Consider the following 8,626-nt stretch of genomic DNA (forward strand, 5'->3'; position numbering starts at 1 on the left):
TAAACAACTTTTAGAAACTTATTTTGTATCTGATGACTTTTTAGATAAAAACTTTGTACTCTTTGACGGCATGAGTCTCTAAACTCCATTGTTGGGGGTGAGGAGCTCTGCTGTGTCTCAATGAATTAAACCAAGTATTTCTGTTTTCTATTCAAACATGCGTGATTCTATCTAAGATATCCATTCGCGCCTAACTATGGAGAAGGTGACGATCAATGACACTCATCACCTTTGTCAATCCATGAACGTGTGTCTGACAATCACCTCCGTTCTACATCAGATTGAATGAATATCTCTTAGATTCCTTAATCAGAATCTCCATGGTATAAGCTAGATTGATGGCGGCATTCATGAGAATCCGGAAAGTCTAAACCTTGTCTGTGGTATTCCGAGTAGGATTCAGGGATTGAATGACTGTGATGAGCTTCAAACTCGCGAGTGCCAGGCGTAGTGACAGACGCAAAAGGAGGGTGAATCCTATTCCAGCATGATCGGGAACCTCAGATGATTAGCCGTGCTGTGACAGAGCATTTGGATCATTTTCACAAGAGGAGGGGATGTAACCATTGACAACGGTGATGCCCCAACACACAGCTTGCCATAGAAGGACGTGCATGCATGAATCAGAGGACAAAGGAAAGCAGAGATTCAGAAGACAAAGCATCTCCAAAACTCCAACATATTCTCCATTACCGCATAACAAGTAACTTTTAACCCATGCTCTCTTGTTCATTCGCAATTCAACTGATAAATATAACTGACTTCCTGACTAAGAATTGCAAGATAACCATAGATTGCTTCAAACCAACAATCTCCGTGGGATTCGACCCTTACTCACGTAAGGTATTACTTGGACGACCCAGTGCACTTGCTGGTTAGTGGTACGAGCTGTGAAAAGTGTGATTCACAATTCGTGCACCAAGTTTTAGAACTTGGTGCGCAGAAATTGTGATTACACTTTAATTATGTAAAATTCATCGCTCTTTCTTTCCCTGGTGATGACAAGTCATCTTACCCTAGTTTCACTAGCCTTTTTCTTTTGTTTTCAATTGAATTATGCACTTTCTTGAGCCATAAGCAAGCCAATTGGGTAGATTTTCATGCTTCCTTTGATTTAATCAACCATGTATGAATTCATGCTATTTCATGAGGTTTTATGCTATAATTGTCACATATTATGAAAGAATGAATATCTCATGATTTTGAGCATAGCTTTGATGTGTTTGGTTAATTAATGATAGGTGAAGAAAGCTTGGAGAAAGGTTGAAGCAAGAAGGAATGGTTAGGAGGAAGAGAGGACAAAAAGTTTGAGCAAAAGTTTGCCTCAAACTTTAGCTCAAACTTTTGGAATAAGTGGAAATGAACCAGGGAGCAAAAAGCTGGATCAAAAGTTTGCCTCAAACTTTTGGGCAAACTTTTGGGCAAAAAGCTGGAGCAAAAGTTAGCCTCAAACTTTTGTGCAAACTTTTGGGCAAAAAGCTGGAGCAAAAGTTAGCCTCAAACTTTTTGGCAAACTTTTGGCATCACAAATCAACACCCTGGAGAGCAAAAGTTTGCGCCAACGTTTGCCTCTAATCAGTTTCGGTTAATTGCTTCTTCATCTACTTTCTTTGCAATTTACATTTCCTTTGCAATTGTTCTTGTTGGATCTAGGAAGGCATTGAGATCTAGACTTGGTTATCTAGTCTCTTGGGTCCTGAGATCTGAATTCCAATTTTACATCCTCTGTTTAATGCTTTTTCAATCTCATTTACATTTCTGTTTTTAGATCCGATTCAATCCAAGTTATCTTCTATTTCTCTGCTTGTTGAATTTCACTTTCCCTTGTTTAATTTCTGCAAATCCAATTTCCAATTCCCTTTACAATTCAAGCCATTTACATTTCTTGCAATTTAAGATTCTACAATTTACATTTCTTGCGTTCTAAGTTTCTGCCATTTAATTTCTTGTTCTTTAAGATTCAGCACTTTAAATTTCAGCTCTCTTTACTTTCATGCAATTTACCCACTCCCTTTACTTTCTCTGCAATTTAAATTCTGCAAATCACAAATCTCTCAACCAAATCTTGATTCGCTTGACTAAATCAACCACTAAGCTAAAATTTCTCAATCCTTCAATCCCTGTGGGATCGACCTCACTCCCGTGAGTTATTATTACTTGATACGACCCGGTGCACTTGCCGGTTAGTTTTGGGTGTTTTGGAGAAATTCGTTTTTCCACAAAAATAACCCATCAAGTTTTTGGCGCCGTTGCCGGGATTGATTAGATTGACAATGATTAAGTGAAGTGGAGATTTAGATCTAGCATTTTTATTTTCTGTTTCTCCAATTTTGGATTAACCCACTAACTGTTTGAATTTTTGCTTAAGCTAACTAAACCTTCATTCTAGCAGTAGATTGAAGTGTCACTGGTTTGTGTGTTTCTTATGTTCTGCTTGTATGTCAGGTACAAGAAGAACCACACCCACCTTTCATGAACAAGATGAAAGAACTCTCAGGAGGTTAAGAAGAGCTGAGAGAGGGAAAAATATTGTTGGAGAAGAGGAATCAGAAGAAGAATTCCAAGATATGGAGGAACATTCAACCAATCCACCTGGTGGAGCAGACAACAACAATAACAACCCACCCCAGAGGAGAGTTTTGGCCTCCTATACCTTTGCATAATTTCATATACCCTGCAGATTTTGTGGTTCTGGATTCAGATGGGGATGATGGTGATTCTATTATACTAGGAAGGCCATTCTTGGCCACTGCTAGAGCTATCATAGACATAGAGCAAGGAGAACTAACTCTCAGGATGCATGATGAGAGTGTCACTCTGAAAGTATTACCAGAAGCCCAGTATAGTAATAGGAGGAGGGACTCTATGGAAATTGACAAGGTGATTCACAACAATATCCCAAGGCAGAAGATTGTGCAGAAGGATGAAAAAGTCCAAGAGGATATTGGAGTATTAGCCACTGAAGAGAGAAATCCCCAAGGTAAGTCTACAGCCATAAAAGAAAGATCAACAAAAAAAGGGATGAAACGCAGAAACAAAAAAAAAAGGGTTGGAAGAACAGGAAGATTTCAACAGAGGGGCTTTCCAAAGGTGACAAAGTGCAATTGATATATCAACAACTGGGAGCAAGCCGACAGACTGATGACTATTACAATGTCAGCAACATACTCTCGTTGGAACATGCTGAAATTGAACACCAGAGAACAAAGAGGAGGATCACAGTCAGGGGAGACAAGTTGAGGCACTACAATCCCCAACCACCATAAAAGAAAGCTCCAATGTCAAGCTAGTGACAATAAAAGAGCGCTCCATGGGAGGCAACCCATGATTTAAGATTTATGTCATTTTAAATTCAATAAGCTATGATCATCTGAGCATGAAATTTTTTTTTTCATGGACGTACTTAATGAATGCATGCAAATTTTTTTTTACATATGCTAAGACTTCTAAAGTTTGGTGTACCTTCAAGCACACCAAACCAGTGTTACAAACATTTTCATACTATATGCCTAGCATATGACCAAACACTAAGTTTGGTGTTTCTCTTCTCATGAAAATAAAAAAAATCATGCATCAATGATCATACATTATCTCTTACTGAGACTTTTCAATTAAAAAGAAATCATATTCTGTGATGAAGGCATCAATTGTGATTTACTACTAGCATCTCACATTTACCCCTTAAGCAAGATACAAGTTTGGTGTTCACCAAACTTTGATGCACGGATTTAGGGACACAATTGGTCCTTCATAAAAAAAAAGAGAGAAAAAGGAAAATTATGATGAAAACATTTCTTATAAACATTTGACCAAGAATGACATTGGGATTTCAATTTCACTAGTTGGAGGAAGAAATACATATTTTCAACTATATGACCAAACATTAAGTATGGTGTCCTCCAAGAAAAGCCACGATTCAAATGGATATAAGGAATGATGATTCATATAGTGTTAATGAAAAAAAAAGCACCATTGCCACGGTTTGATAAAGCTAATGTGTGTTGTCTTGTTGTGATGACTAGGTGGTCAAAGAACACTTTATGAAAGAGACAAGACAAAGGAAAGCATAGCATGAGGACAAAATCTCATCACATGCCTCAAAAAGAGAATCTGCCACTCCTTGAAATGATCACGGCAAAGACAATTGAAGAAGCAAGCTTTGTCTTCATTCATCCTTACATGCACACCTTTGATTCACATAGTATCTAATTGCATCCTAGCCCTTCATTGTTCACTTAAATAACATACCACCTCCAAGCCATGCATGTGACCGAACCCTTGCACTCCAACCATTTAAACTTCCCTTCATCATTTCTCATCATAACAAGCTCGGCCTCAAATTTCATCTTTCTCCAAACACATATCAAAATCTCTAACATTCTTCACACTCCCTTTAACCTCAAGAGTTTCAAACAACCAAGTGATCATGGCCTCTTCCTCAAGAACCAAACGAAGAAAAGGGAAAGATCCCATGGTGGAGGAGAGCACCCCTGAATATGACCGATGGAGATTCAAATCTCGGTACCATCAGATGCAAATTGAATGGATGAATGAGAAGAAGATATATCCAGAAATTCCACTCTTGCTGCCGGATGATGGATGCCAAGAAATGAAGGACAAAATTCGAAAGAGGAGGTGGGAGGAACTCATATCACCAATCACCCGAATCAATGCTAATATCATAAGAGAGTTCTATGCCAATGTCTCAAGGCTTGACATGAGTGAGGCCCCAACATACAAGAGCTATGTGCGGGGAGTGGAAGTAGACTTTAGCTCAAGTGCAATCAAGAAAGTCTTGGGACTAAAATCAGTCCGCTTTAGTGAACCGGGATACCACCAAAGGGTAAATGGTGATCCGGATTATGATGGGATTGCTAGAGATATTTGTATGGAAAACTCAGAGTGGGAAGGAGATGACAAGAACAAATACAAGTATTTGAAGAGAGTTAACCTTACCCCGGAAGCAAAGGGATGGTATGAGTTGTTGAAAAGATCAATTCTGGGCACAGTAAACACCTCAGAAGTTAACAAGAATAGAGCTGTTATGTTGCATTGCATTATTGTGGGAGAAGAGGTAAAAGTTCATGAAATCCTGGCAAAAGACATTCAAAAGCTTGCTGAGAAGAACTCGGCCGGGTCATGGTTATATTATCCAAGTACCATTTGGAGGTTGTGTGCAAAGGCTAAAGTGCCAATGGAAGAGGAGAATCTAATGTGGTTAAGCCTAGGCATGCCTATAACCATTGAAAGAATGATGATGGCTCCTGAAGCACATCAAGGCCGAAGACTACATGGAAGAAGGCAAAGAGAAGAACCAATGGAGGGAGAAGAATTACAAGAGGAAGAAGAGCCACAAGAGGAGGAGGAACAACAGCACATTCCTCTACATAACAATCTGGACATGACTCAAATGCAGGAAGCAATTAGAAGATTATCACAACAGTACATGAGAATTCAAGAAAGGCAAGAGGAATACCATTCACTATACATGAAAAACCAACAAGAACAAGAAGAACGGGAGCTAAGAATGATGAACAAACAAAGTGAATTCGAGTCAAGATTAAGAAGAAAGAAGAAGCATGACAAATAAAAGGTGGACTTGCTCCTTGTTCATCACTACAAAGAAAAAAAAAACATGCATTATGTCTGTTTTAAGTGGTCCTTGCATCTTTAAGTAGTTATTATAATTAATAGTCTTTGCATCATGTTTGTTTCTCTTAAAATAAGTAAGCTAGTCTATGTGTATGCTTGTATGTTTACTTTCACTGAACAAAAAGCATGCTTTGTCCCCTGCATTTTCAATTCAATAAAAGAAATGTTTGAATGTGAAGTGAGATAGTTCTCTGTTAGATAGAAGTACAATAAAAGTAAGTGGTGGTATGTGTGTGTGATTGTATAATAGCTCACTTTTAGTGAATAAGAGAACTAGGATGTCTCCCTCTAAGTATAAAGTGGCCTACTGTCTATGAATCTCAATCAAATAAAAATCCTTGGTTAGAAAGAAAAACAAAAAGAAAGAAAAAAAGGGGAGAAAAAGAAATAGCCAAAGAGTGGCAGAACAAAAGAAAAACAAAAAGAAACAAAGCTGGACACCAATAGCTTGAACCTTAGAATATATGCCTGTGGGGTCTTTGTATTAGGATCTGCTTGGATTATTAAGCTCTTTGGAGTGCATCAACACTTGATGACTTGGGTTAACTAACCCGGGCAATCATTGAATCCTACTCGGAATACCACAGACAAGGTTTAGACTTTCCGGATTCTCTTGAATGCCGCCATCATTCTAGCTTATGCCACGAAGATCCCAATATCTCGGACTCGGTCCGCTGTATTGGTAATCTAAGAGATACTCGTTCAATCGAAGGTAGAACGGGAGGGGTTGTCAGGCACGCGTTCATAAGGAATGATGATGATTGTCACGTTCATCACATTCAGGTTGAAGTGTGAATGAATATCTTAGAAGTGGAATAAGATGAATGGAATAGAAAATAGTAGTACTTTGCATTAATCTTTGAGGAACAGCAGAGCTCCACACCTTAATCTATGGAGTGTAGAAACTCTACCGTTGAAAATACATAAGTGAAGAAGGTTCAGGCATGGCCGAGAGGCCAGCCCTCAAACGTGATCTAAGATAGCATACAACTGATCAAAAGATCTCAAATACAATAGTAAAATGTCCTATTTATAATAAACTAGCTACTAGGGTTTACAGAAGTAAGTAATTGATGTATAAATCCACTTCCGGGGCCCACTTGGTGTGCGCTTGGGCTGAGCTTGAAGTCTACACGTGGAGAGGTCATTCTTGGAGTTGGAAAATATCCCTAAAAGTAACTAGATCCTACTAAAAACATACTAAAAGCAATGCCAAAAAGCGTATAAATTATCCGCTCATCACAACACCAAACTTAAATTGTTTCTTGTCTCCAAGCAACTGAAAATCAATTAGGATAAAAAGAAGAGAATATACTATAAATTTCAAACTATCAATGAAACATAGCTCCAATCAAATGAGCGGGACTTATAGCTTTTTGCCTCTTGAATAGTTTTGGCATCTCACTTTATCCATTGAGGTTCAGAATGATTGGCATCTATAGGAACTCAGAGTTCAGATAGTGTTATTGATTCTCCTAGTTCAGTATGATGATTCTTGAACACAGCTATTTTATGAGTCTTGGCCGTGGCCCTAAGCACTTTGTTTTCCAGTATTACCACCGGATACATAAATGCCACAGACACATAATTGGGTGAACCTTTTTCAGATTGTGACTCAGCTTTGCTAAAGTCCCCAATTAGAGGAGTCCAGGGTTCTTAAGCACACTCTTTTTTTGCTTTGAACCTTGAATTTAATCGCTCAGTCTCAAGTTTTCACTTGACACCTACACGCCACAAGCACATGGTTAGGGACAGCTTGGTTTAGCCGCTTAGACCAGGATTTTATTCCTTTAGGCCCTCCTATCCACTGATGCTCAAAGCCTTGGGATCCTTTTTTATTTTCCCGTGCCTTTTGGTTTTAAAGGTTATTGGCTTTTTGCTCTTGCCTCTTGGTTTTAAGAGCTTTTGGCTTTTTCTGCTTGCTTTTTTTTTCTTTTTCTTTCTTTTTTTTTCGCCTATTTTTTTTTCTCTGCAAGCTTTGTTCTTTGCTGCTTTTTCTTGCTTCAAGAATCATTTTTATGATTTTTTAGATTATCAAATAACATGTCTCCTTGTCATCATTCTTTCAAGAGCCAACATATTTAACATTCTTAAACAACAACTTCAAAAGACATATGCACTGTTCAAGCATTCATTCAGAAAATAAGAAGCATTGTCACCACATCAATATAATTAAGCTAAGTTCAAGGATAAATTCAAAACTTATGTACTTCTTGTTCTTTTGAATTAAAACATTTTTCATTTAAGAGAGGTGATGGATTCATAGGACATTCATAACTTTAAGACATATTTACTAACTACTAATGATCATGTAATGAAGACACAAACATAGATAAGCACATAACATAGAAAATGAAAAACAGAAGAAATAAAAACAAGGAATGAATCCACCTTAGTGATGGTGGTGTTTCCTTCTTGAGGAACCAATGATGTCCTTGAGCTCTTCTATGTCTCTTCCTTGTCTTTGTTGCTCCTCCCTCATTGCTTTTTGATCTTCTCTTATTTCATGGAGCATGATGGAGTGCTCTTGATGTTCCACCCTTAATTGTCCCATGTTAGCACTTAATTCTCCTAAGGAGGTGTTGATTTTCTCCCAATAGTTTTGTGGAGGAAAATGCATTTGAGGCATCTCCGGGATCTCATGGTGATGAGCTTCCTGCGCCTCTTGAGCTCCATGAATGGGCTCTCTTGCTCGTTCCATTTTTTTCTTAGTAATGGGCTTCTCTTCCTTAATAGGAATGTCTCCTTCTATGAAAGCTCCAGCTGAGTAACATAGATGGCAGATAAGATGAGGAAAAGCTAGCCTTGCCATGGAGGATGAATTTTTGGCTATTTTGTAGAGTTCATTAAAGATGACTTCATGAACTTCTATTTCCTCTCCAATCATGATGCTATGAATCATGATGGCCCGATCCACAGTAACTTCAGATCGGTTGCTAGTGGGAATGATTGAGCATTGAATGAACTCCAACCA

Source organism: Arachis ipaensis, chromosome B02 (genome assembly GCF_000816755.2).
Source record: "Arachis ipaensis cultivar K30076 chromosome B02, Araip1.1, whole genome shotgun sequence".
In the NCBI taxonomy this organism is placed as follows: domain Eukaryota; kingdom Viridiplantae; phylum Streptophyta; class Magnoliopsida; order Fabales; family Fabaceae; genus Arachis; species Arachis ipaensis.